This window comes from Calidris pugnax, unplaced genomic scaffold (genome assembly GCF_001431845.1).
Source record: "Calidris pugnax isolate Ruff unplaced genomic scaffold, ASM143184v1 scaffold52, whole genome shotgun sequence".
Classification (NCBI taxonomy): Eukaryota; Metazoa; Chordata; class Aves; order Charadriiformes; family Scolopacidae; genus Calidris; species Calidris pugnax.
This window is the reverse complement of record NW_015090811.1, coordinates 454,489-480,989: the sequence shown is the minus strand read 5'-3', so window position 1 is coordinate 480,989 and position 26,501 is coordinate 454,489. Positions and strand designations below refer to the sequence as shown.

Genomic DNA, 26,501 nt, shown 5'->3' with positions numbered 1-26,501 from the left:
TTATGTTTAAACCATACATCTTCCATTGCATCTCCTTCTATGGTCAAGCTTTCTTCAATCCTAAGAGAAAGAATTATTAGAGTAATTACATTATGTTTTATTTACAGTACTAACATTTTAAAATTGTTTGCCAAAAATAGTTTGGTCTTATCTTTCACTTGGGATTCAGCTGAATTCTCTTCAACCTATGTCTAGCCGAATTCTATCTTGATAATACAGTTAATGTTTATCAGATTCTGTGAAATGAATGTTGCCTTTTATAAGGCATGGTGCTGTTGTTTACATCATTTCTTTTACTTGCTGAACATCCCATGTATTTATTTTCCTTCTTTGTGAATTACTTTCTCTGATTCCACTCCGTTATTACTTCTCTCCTGTGTGAAAAACTCAGTAAAATGGCTGAAATGTTTCACAAACAGAAACACTGGGGAAGAAAAGATTTGCAGTTTGTGAAGTGCCAGCTCCATTGCAGAGCAGTCGTGATCTCTGTCGTGATCTGCTCCATAATTCTGCTGCGTGGGTGGGTGTGATTTTTTTCCCTTTGTGTTCCCTGACTCACAGAGTATTTGATAAAGTGTGTGGAGGAAGAAGAGAAGCGAGGGCACAGACTGGCCATTAAAGCCGTGCTTGTACTGCAATGAAATGCAAGTTCTTCCATAAGAAATATGTCCTGAGCAAAGGAGGTGGGTTAAGACCCAGCCATGCACAAAACCCCGTGCGTATACACTGGATTATGAAAGCTTTTTTATGATAAATGTGTTGTGGGCAGCAGCAGCCAGCAGTGCTGGGGAGTCCACAGGGAGCACGTTGTGTTTAATGTCTTCTGGTGGATCTATCAGCTCTTTTCTTAGCTCTTACCTAATTTAAACAATTTATATTATGGCTTATCATAGTCCAATAGCAGCACAGTGATGCGATAATGTGAAATGAACCACCATCATTACAATTTGTTTGCCTGACAAAACTTCAAACTCCTAGAAAATGTAATATAATAACATAGTATTGTGATATAAGAATAATATATAAGTGTGTATAATAACATATAGTAATACGTGATTCTGTATTAAAATCTACTGTTTAAGAAAATTAAATATATACACAGTTATAGCATATATATGTATATAGGGATAGGAAGAAAGTTCAGAGGAATTTCATTAAAACTAAGAAGCCTAAGGAAAAAGTCTGTAAGAGTAAAGCTCTGTTATCTTGATTTAAGAAAAAAAAAAAGAAAGAACAGACTATTTATAAATACAGACTCTAAATAGAGGAGTAGTTCTGCACAGAATCAGGGCTGAATGGAGAAAGGTGAAATGAGATGAAAGACAGTTTAATTGAATGTACGTCTATCAAAATTCTTCCTCAAAAATTGATGAAAAATGACTGGCTAAACCTCTTAATTAATCAATTCTGTAACAAAAAATAGTGTGTCAGGCCCAATTTCAGTCTTTATACTACTTGATGGGTTTGCTTTAATTGTAAATTTATTACCAAAATAAACCTGAAAGGTAGATGAAGTGGAAATAATCTATGTATAGCAAACTAGAGGTTACATTTAAGTACCTCTAATGCACCCTCTTTCTTGTCTATGTACAACACCACCCTTTGAAGCAATAACAATTGCAGAAAAAAATATAATTCATAAAATACCTTCAGATTGTATTAGCATTATAGAATGGATCAAACTTATTCTTGAAGTAAATTCATTGCCTTTGATGGAGTCACACCATAGACAAGTTCAGTTCGGTGTATTTAATTTCCACTGCGAGTATTGAACTGGGGAAGCATGTTTAAGCTCATAATTGGCACACCAATGTATGGAAGAGACGTAAATGTGCTATTAATTAGGAGCTAAATATTGACACACAGAGAGATTAAATTATATCAAAACATTAAATGTAACTTGCTTAATGCACTATTAAGTATCCAAATATTGTGCATATGGAATTGTAATTACATGCTTGGATTCTGAACTAATTATCTGGCAAAAAAAAAATTAAGATTTTTCCAAGCACTTGGAACTGACCTGTCTTTACCCTGACAGAAGTCAATGACAAAATAGAATTAACCTGCATCATGTTTTGTCCTGGCTACTACAACTCCTCACAAGGAGCTGTTGCGTTGCTGCTTACATCTGCGGACACGGGCTTTCCATCAGGATACGTGCTACTCTACAAAGCTATCACATTAAGAAAACCCCCAATTTATTTTTCAGTGTTGTACTTCATTACTGGAGACAGCAGCATCACTGAGCCTCATCTACCACAGATTTAGCATTTGTCTTTTGATTGCTTTGTGTCAGGCATGCAGTGTCACCTTCTTGGCAAAGAAAATACAAGAAGTCCGGTAACAGTAACTTTTTGTAGCACGTACAGATGTTCCTCAAAATGTAAGCATGCGAAAAGAAACCTCTGAGAAAGGCAGAAAAGCAGATTGGAATTTTTCACACAGGATTCAGACCTTCACAAGAAGTGACATTAGAATTTGCAGTACCAAAAGGACTTTAGAAACGCTGAAAAGCAGTGGTAGCAGAGAAAACAGAAGGGAATATGAATTATTAGTTCAATATGAATTATTAGATCATTGGTTATCCTGTTTCACATTATGCTTGTAGAATTCTTCCTACTTCAGAGACATCAAGCCTAACAGAGTAGATTGATTTCAGTCCCTATCACAATTTGATAAGATTCACTAAAAGCTGAAAAATTAGCAGGCTAGTTGCCTTAGAACCAAGAGATGGAAATAAGTTAACACCTGTGGATACAAGTGGAAGAACAGTTTTTAAATGAAAACACTTTAATATATAGAAAAACAATTATATAGTTATTGACACTATATAGAAAAACAATTATATAGTTATTGACTATATAATATATATTGGCTTGGGTTTTTTTTGTGCTTTTGTGGGTTTTTATATTGTGGGTGGGTTTTTTTCCTGGGGAATGCTATCGAGATATTTTAAAGTTTTTTTTTTTTTTTTTTGTTCTTTTGTGGGTTTTTATATTGTGGGTGGTTTTTTTCCCTGGGGAATGCTATTGAGATATTTTAAGGATTTTGTATACAGGAAATAAAGGATCTCATGTACTTTGACTCTCGTTCAGGGCATATTCTGTTCACAGTAGATGAAATGTCATGCCATTAGAGCATAAATATGTATAGGTTGTTAGTACAATCACATTAATAGCTTAAGTTCTGCCCATGTAGCTGAATTAAGAAAAAACCTTGTAATTTAAATATGTTTTTTATAATGATAATTTTATACTGGATATCAAAGTAATACTATGTTAAAACCTATGTATATGCTATTATCATAGTCACAGGTCTATGTAAATATCTGTCTTGAAATACCTTTTAATAACTACTTTAAAATACTTCTACTTACAGACGATTATTATGCATTTAAAATAAATAAATATGCATGCATGCATATGAAGATGAAAATAATTAGGATAAATAAAATAACTTACACAACAAGGGAAGACATAAGATTATGGCTGGTCCATTAAAGTCTATGAATATCTGCCCATTGACTTCAATTAGCTTTGAATTAGGCACTTAAACAGCAGGAAGCAAATGGAATATTCTATTTGATTATCCTGGTCAATGAGCAATGAATGCATAAAAAGAACGTCCACAGACCCCAGTGGAATCGGCCTCTCTAAACTAAGCTAAAGAACCGCAACTTTTCACAATGTTATTTTTACTTATTTTTTTTCTGCCCAAAGCATTCTGGGCATCTCAGAGGTAGAGAAGAACCAACTTCTAAGTCTACAATGAATTTAGGTGCAGTTTCAAGGTTGCCAAAGAACAGGGGTCTACAAGAACACGTAAATATTATTGAAAATTTATTTTAAGGGGATATTTTTTGATGGTTTCAAATACTTTTTCACTACAGGGCCCAGTAGATGTGCTACATGCTAAGGAGCAGAGCCAGCAGCCAGTTCAAATGGAAAAGAAGACATAGTGGCTTCAGGCAAACCCTGCAGGGAGTCCCCACCACCTTCTGCAGCGGGTAACAGGAGTGGCAGGTGAGTGACCACAGCGCTGAGGATGAGGGGAGACGCAAACGGAACCCGGCACAAATAATGCTTAATGGCCTGAGATGGACAGTGTTTGGGTGATAAATGTCTCAATTTACCAAATTTACAAAAAGTAGGTCAGCAGTTAATTGGGGAATTCAGAGGCCTGCCAAGTCTTGCAGCCCTGCCATGGATCTCCTCTGCTCCCTCCAGTGCCATCCACAGCCAAGGTGGCATCTCAGAGAGTTTCCTTGACTGGCCACTTTGCTGCGTTCAGGGCCAGCAGTTGGTGCCAAGAGGTTAATTCACCCAGATGCCTTCCAGCTGCTGCCTCTAGCATCAGCAACCACTGTCCTGGAACAGCCATCCACAATGAAGCAGGAGCTTCCAGGCTGATGGAGAGAATCTTCCTCTCTCCTCTGGAGTGGTTTTCTTATTCTGTATTTCATCTCAGACTAATTCTTTGCTTATTTCTCTGCCTCTTACCCTCTTCTGAAGACGTTTTGTACTTATCCTTGACTTTACCAGGCAGTTTGGACATCTCAGGATCTGAAAGGTATGACCAATTACTTTGTGCCAATTGCTGTATGTCTCTAGCAGGAGGGAAAGTATTAATTATTGCAAGCAAACCATATTTTTTTTTGCCTTTCTTAATCCAAAGTTGATCCAAACCATACAATTTTCGGTCGTGGTTTAGAGAAACCTGGTTTTGATGCCAGCTGGAAGGAGCAATATTGGATATATCTGTTTTCCTTTGCTGAATATATCTGAGTTTATCAGAAGTGGCAAGCAATCCCAAGGAAAATTTAAAACTAAATGAAATAGAAAAGAACCTTGGTTATCATTCACCAAAAAAAAAAAGTGCTACATCTAATAGCATACAAAACAGTGATTAAACTGCAAAAGAAACATGTTAAGAAAAATTGAAGACAATTGAAGACAATTGAAGACATTGTACAGTATTTTAACACAATTGCTAGAGTGAATGAGACAAGGCATCTTGCTACATCTGAAATATTAATTGCGAAGCACTAAGAATGGGAAACTTTTAAATTAGATTATGCCTTAAAGGCTGTAGTGTAGGAAATTACAAGATTATAAGTTTTGGGGGCTTTATTATTTTTTTGTATTATTGTTAAGGTAACAAGTAAATTGAAAGGAAAATGGCAACGCAAGGTGAGATGGCTGCTGGGGTAGATGAGCCAAAAAGACTTCAAAAGCTCAGAGCTGTAGCACTAGCAGACAATACCAAAGGAAAACAAATAAGATTAGATGCTTTTGTCCATCAGTCTTAGAAAACACCCAGGCATACATTCCCTACCCCTGCTGGTACCTACAAGCAGGGATGCTTGAGCAAGGGGAGGAAGCAGGAGGAGTTACAGGCTACAATTAACCCAAGTGTTGGCAGTTGGGATTCTCCATCTACAAAAGTTGGAGGGTTTTTGCATCTTACTAGCTTCAATCCTTTGGCCTGAGCAGCTCTGCAGAGTAAGAGATCCTCTAAGTAGAGAATATGTAGATAAAGAATTGTAATGTCAGCTCAGAGACATGGGTCATCGGGATGAAGGATGGTGACTAACATCCAGACCTGAACGAACACCTGCACTATTTGATGAACGCTGGGACAGCTGGAGTAAAACATCACTGATGTATTTTACAATAACAATTTGCATATTGATTAAAACCCATAATGTAGATTTCCTCAGGTTTGCTCTGAACTTTTATACTGGTACCTGGCAGCCTCTTAAATGTGGATGCAGGAAAATTACTTGTACTGTCAATAGCTGTTTACCTATATTAAAATAATTAGCAATCAGAGTGTACTCCACTGTCTTGCACACAGGGAGTCTAATTAACTTTCTCCTTTGGATTTATACATCTACTAACAAATAAATGGAAAGCCGTCCCGTGTCCTCCATCATGGGAATGTGTCTGTCTGCATTTTGGAAAGGCAAATACCAGTTCAAACAAGGACACGCTTTATGTCAGAGATTTGTCACTGTATCTTTGCAGTGCATCATACCATCATGGCGCCTTATTCAACACAAAGCATTATTCAACGCGTTACGCTGAGTGATGCACTGCAATGACAAAGTGTTAATCTCCATTAAAAATTTAAAAGGCATACAGCTATTTTCATCTGGGGAAGCTGCTACAGATTCATCTGCGGCCCTTCCCAGCTGAGGCGAAGTGGCAGCCATATCTCCCAAGCTATTACAAATTACCAGGCGACAATCCTTCAGTGCAACTTCCAGCAGCAGAAGCCGGAAAGCGAAATTGCTTCATAAAAAGATGAAGTCCAGTGCTCTTTTCTGCTACTTAATATACTACTGAAATGAAATAGCATGACTTTCCTATTATTTGCAGATGACTGTCAGAGATTTAAGTACACTGGGCACCATTATGATCTCAGACATTATTTTATTCTGAAAATACATCAACATGCTTCCATCTTTCTGTGGGTGGTAGGCTTCCAGCTAATTCTGTAGCGGTTTGTGATCTGATCTGCTTGGGGGTTTGGATAAGTTAGTGCCCCCCCACCCCGCAGAGAGCAGAGCCAGGGTTACAAATGGATGCTGAAGGCTGAGAATAGGAAAATGTCATCTGTGGCAACGATTGTCTACATTGGCAATACCTCTTTGGAAGATATAGAAGAAAGAGGTGTCCATAGTAATGTAATTTCAACCAAGCTTGACTTTGAACGGCTGTGGAGACAGTGGCCTCTTAATGATTCCATGTAGTGCTGCAAAGGCATCACAAGCTGGTAGGATTGAGTAAGTTGTAGAGAAATGGTGGTTTCATCTGCCCCCCAATGGGCTGATTCCATTGTCTGACACCTTTTCCCTCACATAGTTACTGAAACTTTTCTGATGTCATTGAATTCATACTCAAATAGCCTTTAATAATGGAGTTTTCACTGAGAAAATTAACCACTCTCTATTTATTAATCTTAATAATGGCAACATGAATAGAAAGAACAGAAGGAAGAGGGTGATGAGATAAAGGTCAAGGAAGATGGTGCAGGGGGTTGTTACTGGGCTGATGAACTGACATTCACATCTTTTACTCTTTGGGTTTTTTTTTAAGAAAGGTGCAATTCTACTGGAAAAATGCAGCCTCTTCTCATGTTTTTACATTGGGCACAGCACATAAACCATGGTGACAACAGGCCACAATACCCATGCAAAGTTGGGAACTGTAGGGCAAGGCAAGAAAAGTAGCAGCTAAACCCCAAGGAAACAGGTAACCTGAAGGGACCTGCTCCACGAGGAATTATGGATTCCCCGACACACAAAAAGCAAGACCATGGACGAATATGAAAACAAGGAGGGTGAAAAACAAGTCTGGAAACAAGAAAGCTCACAGAAAATAAAAATGGAAAAGCTTTGATTATCTTAATAGGGAAAGCTTATAATAAATGATGAAAAATGCTACCATGAATAATGTCTGAAAGCCATATAAATCAGTAAAAATGTTTGATGGGTGACACCAATTATATTGAAGAGACACCATTTTCTTAATCAGAAATAGAAGAAAGCAAGCAAAACAGTGAATTTATGTTACAGATCTGAGCACTCAGACATTCTCATGCAGTTATAAATAGGCTGTTTAAATAGGGTAGTTTGTGAGACACGTAATTCCAGCTGACGTGAGGAATTGTTGAAAAGCAAGAGGAAACCTGTCTGTGTGCTGCTTGTTAGAGTAACAGCTTGTGACTGCACTCAGAAACAATTCTCCTAAAGACCCGGTCTCCTTCTCTTACAAAGAGCACAACCATGGATTTTTGACTATGATGGGGAGTGCCAGAGGTGATTACAAATAATGGTAAGCAACTATTAATCCACTGTCACAATAAATTTGTTTAAAGAGTGTGAGAAAGAGTATGAGATAATACCTAACGCAGATGAAGCATGTTAAACATTTTTTTCAAACATTATTTTTCAAAAGTATTAAAAATAAATAAAAAAACCCAAACCCAGAGCACCCTAATTTGTTTTATGAAGCTTGTTTTTTAAAATCATAGAAATCCTATATTTTAACTTCCTCTTGTGGGAAGATAAATATCCTGTTCTGGATACTGTGCCTACACTGAACTGGGCAAATACTCCATGATTCCATTAGCACAATGACAAGGCAAACTAATAATTAGCTTCAGCATAATACTAGGATAGCTACATGACTTTTGGTTGCCTTTACTCATGGGCCAAGTCCTGTGAGAATACCCTGTACATCTAAATACAACATATAAACCTTTCCAGAGACATTGAGCACTTTGTACCATTCTTTAATATGTTAGTGAAGGTGCAACATCCTTCAGCTTCTACAACTTATATTTATTGGTGGATGTCTGGGTTTTACACCCCATTTTAGAAGTGAAATGTGTGTCTTTATCGATTTTTAGACTTCTCTCCTAAATTTTGTCTGTTTTTACATACTGCCTAGCAATGCAGCTTGCAGGTGCTGCTGTAATATCCAAATTGAATAAAAAGGAGAATAATGGAATTAAGAATCAAGGATTATTACTTCTGATTTACATCATATTTTAATTGTAGCTGTTTTCCTATGCAAATGCTACTGCTGGGAAGAGAGTTATGGGTAAACCCAGAAAAATTAATCGTATTAATTTTAATTTTATATGCATTCCCAGCCATGAAAGTAATAAGCAAATGTATTTTATTCATAAACCAATAACTATATGTGTACTTATACATATATTTTTAAAACGTTAAGGAAAATGCAAAAGTTACTCTTATTTACAAATGTGGAAAAGAAAACACAGGAGTTTTGTCTCAGGGGCAAGGAAAGCTGAGATTGTAAACTAGAATCGATGCCCTGGTGCTTAGCAAGCTGGCTGGTGCATCCTCTCTGGGACCAGCTGTGGGACCAGGTGTGCTCGTCACTGGGGAGGCTGTAAATGTGGGTTGTGGGACACCAGTCAAGAGATTTCTGTGGAGCTGATCAAGCAGATGCCCTGAAGTAAAGCCAGAGGACGAGGGTAAGAGAAGGCTGCTAAGGAGAGCTGCTGGGGGCTGGAGCACAGCGTGGGTGGAGTGGTTAGAGCATCCTCTGCTCTGAGAGGTTATAACAGGGGGTTAAAGGAAAGGAGGTTTTATGCTGAGAGATAGGGCTACAAGGGAAGGCACAGATTCTTTTTGTGGCTCTGAAAAGTTACAAAGGACTGAAAACATAGCTTCACTTTTTCTTCAAAGCCTCTGCTCTGTATCGTTTCATATCTATTACAAAGCCTGCTTCAAACTTCTGTTTTCTTTCTCTGTAGCAGTTATTTGCTGTCTGTCTGGCTAAGCTGATCCTTCTGCTTTACCATGCCACTACTTTGCAGGGAAAATAAAGCCAGAAACTGACAAATAAGTTCTTAATAATAATGAACTTGACATTATGAGGAGCAGAGTTTTTAAGATAAATTCATTTGGCTGAGTTAATGAGTGGGTAAAGTTACAAATGGGTATAACTTATCAGAGTTTAACCAGCACTTGATTTGAAAATTTACTGGAACATATAACCTAAATTAGCACAGGGCTAACCTGTCTCCTGAAAATAAACTAAATGCAAGCAGCAGGTAGCACTGGAGCCTGTTGTGCTGGGAGATTTCCCATGAGGCATGGCAGGCTTGAATTTAAACCTGTGCATTCCATGACTCTTCTAGGAGTGGGAGTAAATGTCAGCTTGTTGAATTTCTAGCCTGATATTAAACTAGAGAACTCCTGCCCAAAACCAGGGACTTAATATAAGAGAGCCAGGGAGATCAGACATATGGGAAGAAAACACAAAATGACAGCCTTCTGATATAAACAATTTACAACACACTCTGAATGGGTGGTAGGAACCTGAGGAAAAATAGTGCTGAGAGTGTGACTCAGAGAAACCTAATCTGCAAAGTGATTTAAAAAAAATAATCCCAATACTACCCCCAAAGCCCTTGTTTACAAAGGACATCAGAGCAGTGAACAGAAAGAAAAACATTTTCTCTCTAGAGCATCAGCCTCAGCTGCTTCTCGATACAGTGGTGTTTTCTAGGCCTAACAAGATAAAAAATGGGTTGTTCTGAGGATGTCCTGAGAAGGCAGAGTTCAAAAAAAAAGGGGCTTGAAAAAGCTCTCAGAAAAGACAAAAGGAGATAAGTTGTTTCCTCTGCTTTTTTTCTTTGTATAAAAGTCCACAGCTGAAGCTGAACATCCAGGTTTCTGGGACTGACAATGCACAACCATTGCCAAGTTACGTTCTGCAGCCCCCGGCCATTGAACAGAAGACACAAAAAAAAATCATATTTGAGCTTCTCTTTAACTACATTAATTGTCAAGTATTTGTGTCATCATGTATAGGAAGCGTTTGAAGGAGTAAAGAAATAGATTATATGGGTCTTTCACAACTATACACTTTTTTTTTTCAACTGCTGAAATCAACTTTTTTTTGCCTTATCAACAAAGCCCCTCCTGACTGTAATGACAGCAAGAGAAATAGAATAATCTTATAAAAACACTTGGAAAGTTGCTTGCTGATTCATCTGACAACAATTGGTGACTGAAATGGAGCTAATTAATATTCTCATTATTATAATCACCTTCAGCATTTCCCTTTATTTTTCCAGGCTTTTTCCTTAGCTATCTGCCTCTGAGATAAGAAAATTATTATCAGTGTATCAGCCCAGATACATTTCAGGGGAAGAATGGCAAGAATTAATTCTGGTCTATCTGAGGAGAGTACAATTAGGAAGCCTTCATGATGAGACTAAATCTCTAGATTATTGAATCAGATATCCTCAATTCAGGCTGGTCTGAAAACCTAATACTCCATTCACTTTGCAAAATGCACTTAGAAATAATCACCACGGAGAGGGGGAGGAGGGAGGGAAATGGTACCTGTAAATGGTCTCAGACAAAGCAATAATTTCATAATCATGGAAGCTTGTTTGCAAAGTTAAAGCTAAAATATATTTTTTTGCCCTCCTGTAAATATTTATTTTATTAGTACAGTGCAACACTTCTGACATCTTGTGCCAGAATTTGTATCTTTTGAAAGTTATCCTTGACCCCTCATTTTTCACACTTATTTTCTGTGCTCCTTAGACCTATGATCTGATAGCTCTGCAAGAATGATTACAATAGATGATACTGCCTGATTTTCTTTCACTGGAAACTCATTTGGGTAGCATTATCCAACCTTTGACACACCAATGGCTTGTCATGTATTTTGTAAAGAATTCAGGGGGAAATAAAAAAGCAACTTCAGATTTGATTAATGCTTTCCACAAATACAAATGAGTGTTAATCTGACTTCCTACTTGTCTTTGGTTCTTGAGAATTGCACTAATTTTGTGTTCCCTGTCCTCTGGAGATCATGACTCTAACTAACAGAACTGTAACAAAGACCCCACTATCCAAAATTTGGGAAGTGGGGGAAAAACCCAACCAGACTTTTCTCACTTGTGTCAAGAATAGGAATGCAAGTTAAAAGTAGATAGTTGTATCTTGGTGTCCTTTCCCTTCCCAGTCACTTATAACTTACCTTTGGCAAAAATGGTCATGGAGTAATTCCATCCATGGTGCTTGGAGTGGTCTCTAGGACCCTTTAAGCACGAGGTCTTTATTTCTGGAGCTATGCTCAATAGATAACTCGAAAACTGATGGTTTAGTAGACTAGAAATTAACCTAGAAGCAACAGAAAGATGGTGAAGGCATAGCAGATGAGTGTTTATTTTTATATTGCATAGATTTACTTGAAGTCTAATCCTCTGAACTGAAGTTGGAGTATTTCAGTAAGATCTGTCAGGTGAAGGCTTGCTGGCATGAGATACCACCAGAGCTATTTGAATACCTGCTGAATAAAATCCCAAGTCTGATATGTATTAAAATAAACCAAAACAAACCTCCCACATATTTGACTTAATAGACTCCACTGAGAACTCATCACTGCACCACGGCCTTTCTTTTCTGCAAGTGTCAGCCAACTTTGTGGCTCACATTTCCTGCATGGTTTCACAGCTTATGTCCTCTTGTTTAGCTTTAAATTCCAGATTCAGGCAACCCCCAAAGCGCAACAAGCAGCTCGCAGGCCCTACCAGGCTTCCTTAGCTGATTCCATTAAGGAACTGCAAAATTTTCCTGGCTTTCAAGCAGCAAACCACAAATGCACTCATTAGTTGCAATGAACAGAAATGAAAAAAATTTCCCTCCATTCTTCATTGCTCAGTGCATGTCTGTATATGACCATGGAAAAAAGAAAATTAAATTCAAATTCTGTAACCAGCCAATAAATCTTATCTTAGCCTGGTGGGAACTATGACTCTGAAGCCTCCATGAACCAGAAAGAAAAAGCTTTAGCGTTTTCTATCATTTCCTAACCCACTTATCTTCCAGTCCTTTCTGAGTGTTTCAAAGCCTTTCAGACTTCAAGAAGTTCTCCTGGTTTAGAGAATCATATTCATCCAATATGAAAGAAGAGAAATTACATGAATGCAGTTATGTGATTAATCACAACTGACCAGCAAAGATCCCATGTAGATCCAGAGCACTGAACACTATAATGATCAATAAGCAAAACACATTAGAGAGCAAATATCACATAAGCCCGAATAACAAATTGAAAGGATTCAAGATCTGCTCATGAATATTTCATGAACTGAAGACGAAGCTGAATTTGACAAATTATTATTTTTCCATTTCTGATAATAAGCATTTTCATTTTAGGTTTCATGAGATTTTTATCCCTGAACTGTAATAAATTATTTTTGTATTAAGAAATTTTTGGAAATTAATTCATTCATAATGCATGAAGAAGAGAAAAAAATTACTTGTCTTTGAGTTTCAAAAATTATTTCTGATTTTTTTTTTTAGTAGATAATTTCTTAAAATCACCTCTCTATGTCACTGTATTTCTGTCTGGAAATGAAATCTAATGGATATATTTATATCAAATATGTGATTATGGTATTAGTGAAAAGAAACATCTTAATTTTTTTAAAAATTCCTTTTAAATACACATGATCTCAGCATTATTTTCTACACTGCTTTGAGTTCAGAGGGCTAAAATCTCTCTCCATTCCTACTTAGTGCAATGTGTCTTAAATTGTGAAGTACTGCTGCCCTTTTTGACCTTAGCAATTCACCAATATTTGAATTCTGGCAGGCTTGCTCTCTGCTGAGAAATATTTTTGCTTAGAAATTGATGGCATGTTAAGGATGTAACAGTCCTTATATATAAATCAACTTTCAGAAATTCCTGTTTCCTGAGCCTAATGGGAACCAGAACACTCCAGATCTGGTGAGCCACCATGGTGGTGCTGAATTGTCCTGTTGCTCTATGGCTTCTCAAGGTTGTATCATAATGCTGTTTCTACTTTCCATCACTTCCCCCTGATGTCCTGACCCCCAAGATGGGAAACCCTTTCTGTGCGTCCTCATTCCACAGTGCTCTCTCTTGATGCCATGGCTCTTTCTGTTGAGTATAGAAGAGCATGCTCGTTGCTCTCACAGGATGTAAAGCAGTCAAGTCCATGGCAGCAAATATTGTTCTTTCTGCATACATACAATTTAATGTATTCCTGCCCCTGCTTTCTTCTCCAGACCCTACCAACTGCAACTTCTCAAGTCCCAAGGTGGATTTTCTTTGTTGGTTTTATTATGGGGGCCATCTTTCTTTCTTTCAATTATTTTTTCCCCTCAAAAAAACCAACCAACCAAAGGAATATTGGCTCCACTTGGCTATCTATAACTTGGGAGAAAAGTTAGATAAAATTGGCCTATGAAGTGTTTGCTTCCAACAATGGACGTGATCACACTGTCACAGAAAAGATTACAGAGCAATGAGTTGTGTAAAGAGAGAAATACCTTCTACAGTGCTGCTTATGAGTGTCTTAAAACAAAAGCTATACACTTGAGGGCAATGAACAGTTGTTTTCATCTCAATTTTGTTTTATGCTGTTCTTTGATCTAACATGAAAATCATTACAATTTATGAGATAAGGCAGCAGACAAGACCCCGGGGAGTTCTTCGTTATGTAACGCTACATCCAATTCATTATTTTGTGACTCTCTTCCTCAAATAGCTTTCTGAAAGATCAAGTTAGTCAAAGCTACCGTGGGTTTTTAGCTTTGCTAAAATCTACCGTATTACATGCTCAGTGAATTTCCACAGCTTTTGTTCGAGTCACTGACAGCACCTGTCATTTGCCTTTTTATGCCTTGAAAGCTGCTGGTGGCAGCATAATCAAAGATGTTGAGTAAAAATATATATCCCAGAGCAGTGGCCCATAAAAGAAGGCTACTTAAATTTTAGCATAGACTGTATGCGTCATAACCTGTAGTTTTGTGAGGTTTTTTCTTGTATGTAACAACACCTTATTGCACAAGTGTGTATCTGGGCGAGCTAATAACAAAGGTTATGGTGGAAAATGGAACTAGAACTTTATGGGGTTTTATAACCAAAATAGATTTCCTGACCAGATTCTCTAGCAGATTTCCTCCTTCCATTCAAAGGATTATTTTTTTTCTTGTGATGGCCAGATGCAATTATGAGAGATTCACATGCTAAACCTCTGCAGAATTCAGTGGGACTAGTTTCCTCTTCTCTGGCTTTCATAACTTGCCCAATCAAATTCTGTAATAGGGATATAACTTTGGTGTGTTCTCCTTTGAGACTGGAAATGTATTACAGGCTATTTTTCAATTACATAGTACAAGGTGGTTTTTAATTCATCTGCATTAGAAGGTGTGAATGGAGGACAGCCCTGATCCCCAGGACATCAGAAGAAGAAGCTGCTACCTTCTAGCAGTAGTAACATCATGTGCTTTGAGTCAATAATCTACTATGTGTCTATGTGCATTTCAGACCCAATCTGGATTTCCACCCACTGAGGTACTGTACGTTTTATTTATGGGTATATTTGCTTGGTTGTTTCAGAGAGAAGCAGAAATAAAAGAGAGTAAAAAAAAAAAAAAGGAAAACTGTAGTATCCAGGATATTCCTATACTCTGCAATTTGGGAAACACAGTGCTTCAGGAATATAGAGCATAATCTTAATGGGGTATAAAGGGATATTTTCCAGTCTATTCCAGCATGTTTTGATCCATGGGAGAACAGGTAACTGTTCACAGGAAACTCATAATTTGCATTATTTTTTTCCTATAGGATTTGAGAAGTTTAAAAATTCCTTTTAAGGCCTGTCCCATCAAATTCTAGCCTACTGCAGTGGGGGAAATCTCTCCACATCTCAATGACATTCTCAGAGATGTTAATTTTTGCCACTTTATGCGGCAGCTAGAATCTGTGAATCTTTTGCAACATTCATAAGGGACCATAGAATATTTCTAGGAAAAATAAAAAAAAAAGAAGGAAAAGTAGGTTAGACTTGAAAGTTGTACAATATTCACAAAGGTTCTGAAAGATGCAAGCACCTGCATATTTCTAAACTGCCAGGAGATATAAGGTTTTGTCCCGTTTAACAGAACTAGCTGGAAAATAACTTAGGTTACACTAAATCTGAGTAAAAATATGGGTAGGAATAAAATACTTTTAAAAAGAAAATAAATTTATCTGTGTCTTATTAAAAACGAAGCCAAGAATATCCTTTATTCATAATCTCCTTGGACCTTTACTTTTTCTTGGTTCATGTTAGTTTTTAATTATCATATTTTCTGTAAAAAGGTGCATATAGAAATCTCCTCAATTGGATAAGTTACGTTGCTTATGAGGGTTTCTAGGTGTTTTTTTTTGTTATTGGTTATAGAAATCTCCTCAATTGGATAAGTTACGCTGCTTATAAGGACTGTTTATAAGGGGTTTTTTTGTTATTGGGTTTGTTTTCTCTTCCCTGGGATAGAGAGAAGCAAAGAGAAAGAGGAAAAAGCTAATTTTTAAAAATTAAGGAACATAGTTCTGCTCAGGTTTTTCTGAGCCTTATCATTCTGATAGCACAGCCAATACTTTCAAAGATAAACAGTGGTATGGCAGCATTGGTTAGGATTATCAGAAAAGCTTAAATTTAGCTTAATTCTTCTTTTGACATAGTGAAAGGTTTATCAGTGGTGATGTCAGGGAAAAATTATTGTAGGAGGGTCGAGAGATTTTGAAAAATGCAATTTATGGCATGTTATTTAATGAATACATTATTTTCAGTGCCAAATTCAAGTAATTTCCCTCATCTCATGACAGGAATAATTAATTTGAAAACAAAATCATACAACAATGTTTTTCATGTCATTGGTTTAGCAATTGCAATCAAGATGATGTTGGGGGAAAACCAAAGAGAAAGAAATGCAAACTGTGCTTTAAAAAAATATATATATATTAGTTCATTGCTATCTCTACATTTCTGTTTTCTTAATTTTGAAGGTAGGAACCCTCTATGGAGAAGGGTTAAATATGACTAGGAATAAAAAATGATGGTGAAGTTAACATAAAATAATTCTGACAGTTCTACTTGAAAAACGTCAATGTCTTTAAACATCCCTATTTATAAGTCTGGAATACTGTTGAACTGGAGGTGCTCATTCAAATATGCAGTGACAGCATGCTAGAGGTGGTTTTTCTTTCCTTCCCCTGAAAGGCAACATGGCTCCCATACGCTCTCTGCTGAGGTGCACATGTTTTCCAATATCTGCTTCTGAGGAGTGAGAAGAAACACAAATTTGCCCTGAGACAGTTCTTACGTCTCCAGAACAGTGAATAATTGATAAAAGCCCTATGCTCAACTCACAACGGGAGCACAATTGTTTGAAGGGGAGAAACACTTAGGTTTAAAATACTGGTCATATAAATGCAGGAAGACAGAGAAAGAAATGAACACAAGCAATCTGAGTCCCCCTGCAAAGGGCAGAGTAGCCTGCAGGAAAGAGAAGAAGAGAAGCTGCCAGCCAGCCCCAGATTTCCCATGCAGAAGAGCAGTCCTGCCCTGGTGAAAGGCATGAGACAGCTGTGAAGGTCCAGGTGAGGGATGGTAATATGCTGAAAAGACTTGCTTTGTACGAGGAGGAATTCTCTGACCATCCTTTGCAACGAGGTTGCAAATATTTCTTTGAATGACTAAACACTCCTTTAGATTATAGGCTCATTTAATAATTAATGCTTAAGTCCAAATGAACTCTAGAATAGGACCATATGATTGTCTTCTTGCCACTGTTTAATTTAGAAATATCAGTGCTCTCTTCCAGGTACATTTTATTCTGTTGCAGTGCTGAAGATAAATAGGTCCTACTGAAGCATGTGTGGTTTATATTCAAGGGATTATAAACCAAGTCTGAGAGGGAGAAAGTAAAAATTCATCCCTATGACTGCGAGCGTGAGGACCATGGCTCAAGGAAAACTGCACTGAGATTTTTAGAGGTGTTTGGGAGTACATGGTAGCAGTTTCTTTTCAAGCAGAATAAAAAGGGCAAATTATAGCCCCTTGCAATGACTGACTACAGGTATTTCCATTGTTTGGTGGAAGCTTCCACCTATTGATCAATAATGCCAGGCGGCTACACCAAGTAGCAAGTACTATTCTTGACAGAATAATCCTTTCCTGGGTACCAGCCGTCAGTAAGACCATCTTATATGTGTCACCTTCTGCCATATGCTCCCTTACGAATAAAAAAAAAATATCTTTAAAACATAATGTTTAAAAAAATAAGATCTCCACTGCGTAGTTTGGCAGTTTGCAAAACATGGCATTTATGAGAATCTGGCACAACAATTGTCAGAGCATCTCTATCAATACAAGAATGGAAAACAAACTCCCTGGCAGCAGCATGCACAGCTGTGTGTGCCCACTCCCTCCCGCTTCTTCCTACCATGGAGTGCTTTTTTCAGTCTAAACTGTTTGTGTGATTAGAGGGGGGATGTGCGATTAGAAGTGTCTTATAAAAAAAGAAAAGACCTTTAAATGCAAAATAATTCTTCACAAACTTGGCAGTTGCCATAAAAAAAAAAAATTAAAAAAAAATCTGCAACCTACCATCTGGAAATAACATATTATAATCTGGTACATAGACATGGGTAGAAGGATTAATACCAGTAAAAGCATCTCTTCTGTGCTTGCTGTCAGCCTCTCCTTGGTGGCAGCTGGCATAGCACGCAGAATTTGCAGGTCATTTTTTATTGTGGACAGCCTGCCATGAAACATAACTTGTGTTCTAGGTAATAGGGAGGCTCTTGTCTAACAGGGGAGGGAGATTTTTCTTTTAATAGCGCTGTTAAGGAAGCTCGGACCCAACTGCTGGGAGCAGGGGTAAACTTAAAAAAATCATCAGTAGGTGTAGAATATAACTTGTAAGGGAGCTGAATCCTCCTTGTCCTGCTGGTGTGAGACAGAGCGTTTCCAGCTGAGACAGACTCAAGACACAGAGCAAAATAATTTTGTCCACTCTGCCTTGGATGGTGGCGTGGGCACATATTTCAGCTGGTTCTAACTCACTGTAGTGCTGTGTGTGAATGACATAGGAATGACATATTTAAAAAAAAAAAAAAAATTGTTTCTGCGTGATAAATTATTAAGCCTTTCTCTGTCTACAGAATAACTCCAAGGAGGCTAAACCACCCTGGGGGCAGATCCAGTCAGCCTCAGTCCATGGTCATTCACGGTGGAAAGCAGAGGGAGGGCTGCAGACAGTGTGGTTTTTCTTTACAAGCAAAGCTAGAAACAAAAAGTTCACTGGCAGGAATTGGAAATTCCCATTTGGTACACTATAATTTTGCTTTTGTTCATTTTATGCTCTAAAAATTATTCCTGTTCTTGTTCCACTTCCTTTTCCCCGCTCTACTTCATCTGGAGTTCCTGCCCATGTCTTTAATGATCCTGTCATTTAAAAGGCATCAGGAACTTTTTAAACGTTCATCGGGGCACAAAGCTGCCTGGCTTTGGCTGGATGGGTTCTTGTCTTGGGTTTGGCCCATGCTTTCTGTCAGTCTTTTGCTATGCTGTCACTTGCTTTCATGTCCTGCCTTTATTTTAAAAATTGGTGCTTAAAAAAGGAGGTGACCTGTAGGGAGGGTTGCCCATCGTAATCCTCGGTAGGCAGAAGAACCAGAGCCTTGGTCCATTTTCTTGAATGGCCACTGAGTAACAGAGCAAGCAGTCAGCCTCTTGGTGTGCTTTTGAGCTACAGGACCTTAGGTAGGAGCAGCAGGTTGAAGAATCATGTAGAAAATCAGAAAATGCCTTCCAGGACTGAGCAGCCAAGGGGCAGGAGAGCAACCAGGCCAAAGGGACCTGCAAAGGGCACCAGGTGGTTGCTCAAGCAGGAACTGGGTTTTCCTTTGACCACTTCCAGTTTGCCAAGGGGGTTGCTCACAGCCTGGACCTCCCCGAGGCAGTTTAATGCCACTCAACACTGTTTTTGAGTTTTCTTTCTACACGAGGTGGAAGTCTGGAGAAGAACAATAAATACCACGAATGTACCACCTGCACCTTAATCTCCTTTTATCGTTCTCCCAAATTATAGTCAGGTTTCTTCAGAGGGTCTCGGCTGCTGAATGAGATTTTTATTCAGCTTAACAATTTACCCATTTGCAGAGTGGGTTCACCTGGGCTTCTAAGAATGTCATTACTGTGTTGCAGGTCTTTAAAAGGGAGAATAAATTAAAAGAAACACAACTGAAATAAGATTATGGCTGCACAAGCAATTTATATGCATTCCAATGCTAATTATAATGTTTCTTTTAATGTCATTTATTTGCATATCTTTTGGTGTATTATACAGCTTGCAAATTCTTAGCAGGCATTTGGAAACTATTATACATTATTACTTCCTTAAAATCATAACACTTAAATCAGGTCACCCAGCTGTTTAGCATCTGATAACAAGATTAGAGGGATTGATTGCACTCTCTGTAAGACTGCAAATACCTATTAATCTAGGAGACTTTGGAAGTTAATCAAAATGATATTTTTCTTCTGAGAATGATATAAACAGTTGAAAATACATTCATAATTTGCAACGGGTATTTTAGGCTCTAAGGTACATTATTCTTTTTGAATACTAATCTTTTTAGCTCTTACTGTAATTATTATAACTTTGCATAGTAGATAGTTAATATTCCAAGTTTCTGCTGTTTAGTATGTTGGAACTGTCCATGTTTTCATTAATTCCATCAATCAAACTTAACTCTCCTCCACCTCTAAGAAGTAATTATAATTATTTTTATGACCATATATATGCTAATGAAAGGACTATTTCATGACATTTTAATTAATTCTCAAAATGCTTATGGACTCAATGCTGACATTGTCTCAGAACAACTAGTGCAAAGAAAGAAGTCACATTATAAAGTTACGTCTAATTGGGAATATTGGCAAGCATAATCAGAGCCATCTTATTTTTGTAATTCATTTAGCTTCAAATTCTCCTTTGTGTAATTATAGACTTAAGTGTTTTTGCTTTCAAGGTAGCTTAAATCTACATTTTTTTGAAAACTTTTTGACACACAGATACTTAAAAATCTTTACTTTTTACATCTTTTCTCTCTTTGATCATTTGTTTGTTTCTTAAATTTATTGGTATGCTCTGGCTCCCATCCCCTGCCTTCACTGCAAGAAAGCAAGTGAGGATGCTCTGAAAGTGGCAAAACACTTTTATGTAAATAGACACAATATGTATTTAGCATTAGAACTGTGATTTTTCAAAGGTGTCTTAAGCCATTTCAGTGCCCAGAGCAGAAACTGCTGAAGTAATTTAGAAGCACACTGGAAGTCAATAAAACATGTGTTTAAAAATCAATTGGATATTTTTTGAAAACAAAATGTGTGGGAGGAAAGCTTCCAAATTTTTGATTCAGCTTTAAAATTCTGCCTTGTTTCCTTCCTGAAAATCTCAGCCATACGTTAAAATAAATGTTGTTTTATACTTCAGAATCATAACTGACCATGTGGTAATATGGGAGTCATTGATGGTGGTGTTATATGAGGTGATTTATTAAGTAATTCAGCTTTTGGAGAACTGCAGAGAGGTGTTTGGGGAAGATGCATCATAGCATTTGCTGTGGCCAAATAGAAACGTCTAAACAGAAATGATTGAGTAGGATGCACCTTCTGCCATTCTTTAATTGACCTCCCACAGGGATTGACTGAACCACCCTTGGAAGTGTCTTGAAACCTCTGCATCCCTCCCTTTGATCATACCACATGATGGCAGTGGACCTGGAGGTTTGAGCAAGTCCTTTGACTCAGGTTAGCTTCAAATTCTTCAGATCTTTTTCCTTTTCCACCTAGGGCTGACCTCTGATTTTCTGCTTTGAATTCCTGCAGCCTCCCTCTGACACATCAGCGTCTAAGGCAGCAGAGAAATTTCTGCCGTGAGCCCAGGGAAACTTCAGAGTACAGGGACTTGACAAATATTTGCTTTATAATGGCAAACAAGGTTGAACATTAAAGATATGAAATACGGGCCAGTATCGGCAGAAGCAGTTTTAAAGTGAGGAATCTTGCAAAACTAACAATGTCATTTCTTCTCCTCCTCATCATTAGCAATTCCTTTGTCAGCATATGTTGTGTTCATTGGCCCTCTCCTGTCAAAACGGGAAACACATTGAGTTCAGCCATTTCTGGAGCACTGTAGTTCTTGATGTCATGCATGAAAAGCATCAAAAAAGTATTGTAAATTGTTAGGGTTTGGAGGAGGGTAGAAAACATTCATAAACATATGCAGGGCTTTGCAGAGGCTTATTCCTCCAGGGCAGTCAGCAGGGGTTGAATTCTGGCCTTGCAGTGGTGGCAAATGTGGTAGACTCCGTTTGGATGTGGACTTTGCAGCTATGCTGGGGCTGGGTCCCAAAATGCGCAAGTCTCATTCCTTCTGGTGCGAATGTTGGTTTGGATGTGGACTTTGCAGCTATGCTGGGGTTGGGTCCCAAAACGCTCGTCTCATTCCTTCCTGTGCGAATGTTGGGATGATGTTCAAGCAGCTCTGTCTCATCACTCCTTCCAGCACTGACGACCCCTTCTGCAATTGCTTTGACAGAAATAAAATCTTGTTGTTCCAACTGTCTCAGAGCTGGTGACTGCCAGGCCAGAGCAGGTACAGTAGCTGCTTTATAGAATGAAACATCTTTATATCTCTCTGATGTTCAAGCAGCTCTGTCTCATCACTCCTTCCAGCACTGACGACCCCTTCTGCAATTGCTTTGACAGAAATAAAATCTTGTTGTTCCAACTGTCTCAGAGCTGGTGACTGCCAGGCCAGAGCAGGTACAGGAGTTGCTTTATAGAATGAAACATCTTTATATCTCTCGGAGACTCAGATTTGATGTCCTTGTTTGCTTTGCTCATATGTGTGATATGAGGTTCACATGAACTTTTTTTGGTGTCACCTCAATACAAGAAATATCAAGAGCTTTACTTGTTTTCATCTGAAGATGACAGGCAGAAGTGCTGCAGGTTGGAGCACATCTTGGTTGCTTATGTCTCTCCCTTCCGCTTAAATTCTTTCCTCCCCTACACACACTTTTTAACTGAAAGCAGCCCTTGAGCTTTTTCCATGTGCAGCTTCTTGGGTCAATGAAAGGATATGAGCAAATGCTGCCCACTTGCCAGAACGGTGAAATGAGTTTCATAGTACTGGATTATTTTGGGTTTTTTTGTCAGTAATTAGTTCTAACCTAATGAAATTCCTGTAGGGATAATTATTTTAGAAAACCTTAAGTCTGAGCCCAGATATATGCCTTTATACCATATCCTAGATCCTTCTCTGAGGTATTCAGTATCTGCTGTTTCAGCCAAATTCTGAAAAAAAGTAAAATATATAAATAAAAATTTACGAGTGGAAGTTTACAGGTTCTATGCATCAGAAGTTACATTTGTTTTTTTAATTTAGCCACTTCAAAGTATTGAGGCAATCATGAGATATATTTAATTTTTGTGCTTTTTATGTGCTTCCTAAGCTTCCAAAAGTGGAGAGGAACTCAGTTGGAAAGCAATTGGTTTTGAAGCAGATACGTTAAAGAAGGAGTAGTTGATATGAGTTCTTTTAGGTATGGGGCTTTGGGAAGCACTGTAGACTTTCAAATTTGTAGAAAAGTGTCCAAAGCCATCATATGACAACTTCACCATAGGATCTAGATGAAGATCTCTTGTACAAATGTCCCTGCTCTCCTTTCCTGCGGATGTTCCAAACACAGAACAATTTTCCTTTGATCCTGATGACTTAAAGCCATCCAAAACACCAGGTGAAGGGGGCTGGGGATCTTTCACGGTGTATGGATCATCCAGGAGTTTGCCTTGGTGGCACCACAAAGAGAAGTGGTGTCAGCAGGATATTTTAGCCATGCTGTCCCTAACCAAACTGTCTTAAATGCTAATGTAAACAGTAATTTTGCTCTGGTTTGTACAGTGGCTGTTTTTTTTTTTTTACTTTCTACTAGTAAAACTTTTTCCTTTTTGTTTTCCAAGGACAATTAATGCTATGAAGTTGAATATTTTTCTTGGTGAATCACAGTGGGTATAAAAAGTTTTTTCTTGTGTTTCCAGTAGCTGCTGCTTTTATTAAAAAGAGAGAGGAAAAAAAAAAAATCTTGCTTTTTTTATTGACTGATACTTGAGTATTTTATGATGGCAGTAGAAAAGAAAAATCAACAGCAGTGATTTTTCAGGTGAACATTTTGCTTGGGACTACCTTTCATCACACGGGTTGTCTTTAGGCAGAAGACAAATTTCCTGTGCTTTGATCCAGAGCTGTGTCAAAACTTTTCAGCACTGTGAGCCCCCCATGAGACACACAGGTCAGAGAAGTACTATAAAAGTACAGGAAGGGGAAGCTGGTGGAAAAGAAGCATCCTGAGAACTAAGTTTTGCTATATCTCTGCTACAGAGATAAAGGATCCACCACTATTGCAGCTCCTAAAATGTGCATCTTGTTCACCTTCAGATCCTACCTGCCCTCTCTGTGATTCTGGCAATGCACACCAGATGTCAGGACAATTTTGAGATTCGTTAAGAAATGACTGGTCATATTTCACAGCCTTACAACCAACCTCTGTTCCTTTTTTTTGAACAATACTAATCTAAAATATGTTATATTTAAAATGCATTTATTTCTGGAAATCAGTGGTATTAAAAATGTAAATTTGTGGTTTAGGGGATGGATACAAATTATTTCTAATGTACTATATGAACTTTTGCTTCCTGAAAACCAAATTGCATATAGATGTGATTGAGACTTTGAAAAAAGATGATGATACACAGGTAGATGATATTTAATGCCTTTGAATGGAAGATAAGTTTACACCTTGGAGAATTATGTAAATTTATGTCTAAATTTCATACTGCTGTGTAGTATAAAAAGCAGTGCATGTAAAACCACTTTGAAAACCTATTAGAAAACACAAAGGTTAAGCAGGAACAATAAATAATATTAATGTGATAGAGGAACTGATGCTGAAACTGCAGGGATATGTGCATGGCACTATAATTAAATTTCTGAAAATTGCAATGCAGATAACAAATGCTGTCATTGGACTCAGCATGTTACAGAAAGCTGCTAAGACTCATAAACACACACAACTATTTATAATTAGAAAAATCTGCCCATCTAAAACTAATTGTGTGTTCAAAACTTGGGGCAGTAAGCGTGTAAGTAAATTGGTATTATTCTGTCATATTTTGATTCCACAGGCTGCTAAAAGGTAAAAATGAAGTGTTGCTCTAGAAGGTGTCTCAGAGCTTAATTTCCTTTCTACCAGCCCTTGCAGTGCTGTGTTGTATTGGAGATGGGGCTTTGAACTTGAGTTCAGAGTTACAGGTTTATGTATCTATACACTCCTTTACCCTTCTCCACTCACCCCCTCCCACAGTTTTACAACAGCAATTCCATGCAGGAGATTAAGTCAAACCAATAATTGTTTTCAGAGCTGAATTTTAGGGTGGAATGAAGTTACTCTTGATTTCCTTTCTGTGACCTGATCCTGCAGTCCCAATGCATGAAGCAACATTTACATTTGAACTTGTGCCAGGCCTCATTACTAAAATGCTTTTCTTTCTGCTTTCCTTCTCCTTTTCCCTGTAATGTTATAGGAAAAAAGAAAATATTTTTCTTACCCTGTTTTCTAGATTTTGTGTTGTTTTCCTCTCTTTAATAAGGAAAAACTTTGTCACAGAAATTATTTCAAGGAGGAGGGACTGTTTATATTCAGAAGGCAAGCTTTATAAAAATAGCTTTTCTTGGCTGCTTATAAATCTTTATCATCACTAAACTCCAGCAACCAAATAAGAACAGTTAAAACAGTTCAAGGAAAAAAAAAAATGGCTCTCCAGCAACCTCAGTAACTTTAACGATCTGGTAAAAGACCAAACAAACAGACATAATTATCATAAAAAAGCTATTACATAGCTCATCCCATCTGAATTGTTTATGGGATAAAAATTAAAGTACTTAAAATCATCAGAGGTTTCCTTTGCTTTCAGATGCTATCCTTTCCCACTGAGCTCGTTGCAGCCATTAAGACTCTTACCCTGAGAAGGCCTTGGATAATGAAATCCATACTTCTCTCTTACTAGAGCAAACCGGATTTGTTCCCTGATTAACTGTCCCTGCTTCAGTACCTGATGACACCAATACTTGAGTGAAGGTGTCTCAGCTGTCAGTGTAACTCTGTCCATCTCCAGCTACTCCTCATCACCTTGCCTGAGTCTCTTAAAGTCTGTGCTAATAAAGTAGTTTGGACCTTATATGGGAATAATATAATCTCTGGGACTTCCCTGTTTTCAATGTAAAAGGTAGTTCTATGTGAAGGAAACAGTTTGTGAGTTTTTAGAGTTCATGGTATCTTTTCTGTTTTATTTTAGGTTTGTCTGTTTTGGAGGACCAGGTTAGATCTGGATTTTTCAGCTGGGCATGGCAATCTGGGTTAAAGGAGGCATCAGGGTTATGAGGGTCGCTGATGCTCGAAGATCTCTTCAAACAAGAGCAAAGTCACTGGGCTGTAGGTCTGTGCCAGGCTCCGGATCTGACCCGATCTGACGGCTAGCGGGGCAAGCAAGGGACGTGCCCACCCACTGCAAAGGGCTGGCCTTGGCTGATAGGACGTGTTACTGGGACACGCTTCTTCCAATTCAACGCTCTGCCTCGTGAAACAAGGCTTTGCTGTTGTAGCCTGTGCCTCAACGTGTAGCATAGTTAAAGCTTCTCCCCCTGACTGTGCCCTGTAAGTATTTCTGTACTACTGATAAGGAAAAAATTAGCTCTTAAAATACCTACTTGTACGCTATTCTGTGCTTCCACCCATTTGGCCTTTCTCTAGTATTTATACGTTAAGTACGTAGAAAACTGAACTTGAAGGACAGAGATCACTTATAATGACTAGGTATTTTTTTCTTTTTTAATGATTTTGGCAAATGTTTGAAGATTTGTTTCTCTTGTTTGGGTTTCGGGTTTTGGTGTTGTTGATTTGTTGTTTTCCTTTTACTATATAAACCTTTGGCAAGCCCTAAAGCAAAGAACTTTGTGCTTGATCTTTATTCATGCCGCATGGATGCTGTCACAGACAGATGCTTTCACACAA

The 26,501-nt window shown here is 38.0% G+C and overlaps 1 long non-coding RNA gene across 1 annotated transcript; it reads left to right on the top strand.

Annotated features, from left to right (window-relative positions):
• Positions 1 to 2,215: 2,215 nt before the first annotated feature.
• On the top strand, positions 2,216 to 26,259 carry LOC106886126. The gene is made up of 4 exons (XR_001411579.1): positions 2,216 to 2,343; positions 3,893 to 4,025; positions 4,515 to 4,572; positions 25,786 to 26,259. It is a non-coding gene; the product is annotated as an uncharacterized LOC106886126 (long non-coding RNA).
• Positions 26,260 to 26,501: the final 242 nt, after the last annotated feature.